Source organism: Octopus bimaculoides, chromosome 4 (assembly GCF_001194135.2).
Source record: "Octopus bimaculoides isolate UCB-OBI-ISO-001 chromosome 4, ASM119413v2, whole genome shotgun sequence".
Classification (NCBI taxonomy): Eukaryota; Metazoa; Mollusca; class Cephalopoda; order Octopoda; family Octopodidae; genus Octopus; species Octopus bimaculoides.
The window spans coordinates 74,908,825-74,911,183 of record NC_068984.1 but is presented as its reverse complement, the minus strand read 5'-3'; the positions used below and the strand labels follow the sequence as shown (position 1 = coordinate 74,911,183).

Below are 2,359 nucleotides of genomic sequence, written 5' to 3'. Positions count from 1 at the left end.
TTACAACTTTGGTCGTCGTAATGCTTTGCTTTCTTTGTTTAATAAAAATTCTTTCTCGTTATGATTTTGCTTTCATTTTGTGATAGACAACTATCATGCAAAAAATGCTAGTTTCTAACTCCTATTTTCTGAATAGGTAAAGTTGATTAAACTTTAAACCTCAGTAACATTTTTCTGAAATTTTTCTGGAGCAAAGAAATAATGAAATCGGATTTAACGTGGAAAATTATTTCAATCTACCAAATTTGAAAATTTTGACGTAATTTTAAAATTTCACAATGTGACAACAACAAGGAAGACACTACAAGAATAGAGAGACAGGCATAGGACGTCTCTCTCACTCTCTCTCTCTCTCTCTCTCTCTCTCTCTCTCTCTGTCTCCCACACACACGTATTGAAACACACACACATTTACAAACTTGCATAGGTAATCATGAGTATGTTCGTATTTATGTATGTATATATATATGTGTATATGTGTGCGTGTGTTTCTGTGTGTGAGTGTTTCTTTGCGATGGACAGCAGAAAAAGCCACCTCTTCTTAAAGCTACGTATTCCTCATACCAACCTTTCTTTCCCTTCCTCGGCGTTTTAAAAGTTACTTATGACAGCTGCATTGACGTTATCATCCCACCGTCACTCCATATTTGTCGCTTACACAACGCTGTTATCCCCTTCCCTGATATCAGCCACATTCACTATGCTATGACATTTCCCTCATATTAACACTCTTGCACCCTTCTCAATTTTATCAAATGTTAGCCCAACCCTAACTAGGGGGCCCATTATAGATTGTTATTGAAATCCAATTAGCTTAAAATTGAACTGGATGTTTGTTTAACATGTATGCAAAGTTTCGTCAAGTTTGGTTCACTGGTGTAGGCAGCAGGGTGGTAACTGACAGATCGACAGACAGAAATTGCCATTTCTGTATTATAAATATGTATATTTGTAAACGGAACAAATGGATACCAGTACTTATTATCTGTTTTTAAACCTGCTACTTATTCTATCGGTTTCTTTAGCCCTACCGCTAAGTTACGAGAGGGCAAACAAACCAACGCCGGTGTCAATCGGTGGGGGAGGGGATAAACAGACACACGAAAGACACACACATACACACACACACAAAGATATATATATAAAACGTCATATGTGTGTGTGTATGTGTGAGTGTGGTTTTGTGTCTGTTTGTCTCCCTACCACTTGACATATATATGTGTGTGTGTGTGTCTTTGTGTCTCTTTGTACCCCCCCCCCACCGCTTGACACCGATGTTGGTTTGCTTACGCTCGAGTAATTTAGCGGTAGGGCCAAAGAAACCGATAGACTTAGTAGCAGACTTAAAAACAAATAATAAGCACTGGTGCCCATTTGTTCTGTTTAAACCCTTCAATGTGGTGTCCCCACATGGTCGCAGTCCAATGACTGAAACAAGTGCAAGATAGAAGATAAATGATTTGTGTGTCAACTCACTCTTTGCATCTTCAGCAGGAACTGTTGTGTTCATGGCAGTATCTAAAATTGAAAAATTTATTGTTATTAATTGTGAACACTTTGCAGTGAATAAAGAAAGTATTATTATTATTATTATTATTATTATTATTATTATTATTGAGGCATCGAGCTGGCAGAATCGTTAGCACGCCGGGCGAAATGCTTAGCGGTATTTCGTCTGCTATTTCGTGGTCGATTAAATAAGTACCAGTTACACACTGGAGTCGATATAATCGACTAGCTCTCTTGCCCCAAAATTTTCAAGGCCATGTGCCTAGAGTAGAAATACTACTACTACTACTACTACTACTACTACTACTACTACTACTACTACTACTACTACTACTACTACTACTAATAATAATAATAATAATAATAATAATGATAAATAATTATTAGAAGGCGGCGAACTGGCAGAATCGTTAGCAGGTTGGACGAAATGCATAGCGGTATTTCGTCTGCTGCTACGTTCTGAGTTCAAATTCCGCCAGGGTCGACTTTGCCATTCTTCCTTTCGGTCGATGTAATCGACTATCCCCATAAGGAAGAAAGAAAAGTCGATAGATATGACAGGTTAGCTTGGGAGGTTAGGCAGTTGTGGTCGATGAAAAAGGTAGCAGTAATACCAATAATTGTCGGAGCGCTAGGAACAGTGAGCAAAAATCTCGAGAAGTACATGGAACAAATAGGGGATGCAATAAGAGTGGAGCACTTGCAGAAAACAGCACTACTTGGAACCGCTCGAATACTCCGGATGGTGCTCGAAAAATAAGAGGTCTTACCTTAGTTCACTGGAAGTGAACAGCTGACACTGTAGTACATCTCCAGCGTTAGAAGCTGTGCAAAGGCAACAGTAATAATA

At 38.6% G+C, this 2,359-nt stretch overlaps 1 long non-coding RNA gene across 1 annotated transcript in view; it reads right to left on the bottom strand.

The window, feature by feature from the left end:
* LOC128247682 (uncharacterized) overlaps positions 1-1,519 on the bottom strand; it is a 6,800-nt gene extending 5,281 nt beyond the window's left edge. The window contains exon 1 of the long non-coding RNA XR_008264045.1: positions 1,477-1,519. This is a non-coding gene — a long non-coding RNA (uncharacterized LOC128247682). The remainder of the gene's footprint in view (positions 1-1,476) is intronic.
* Between the last annotated feature and the right edge of the window lie 840 nt (positions 1,520-2,359).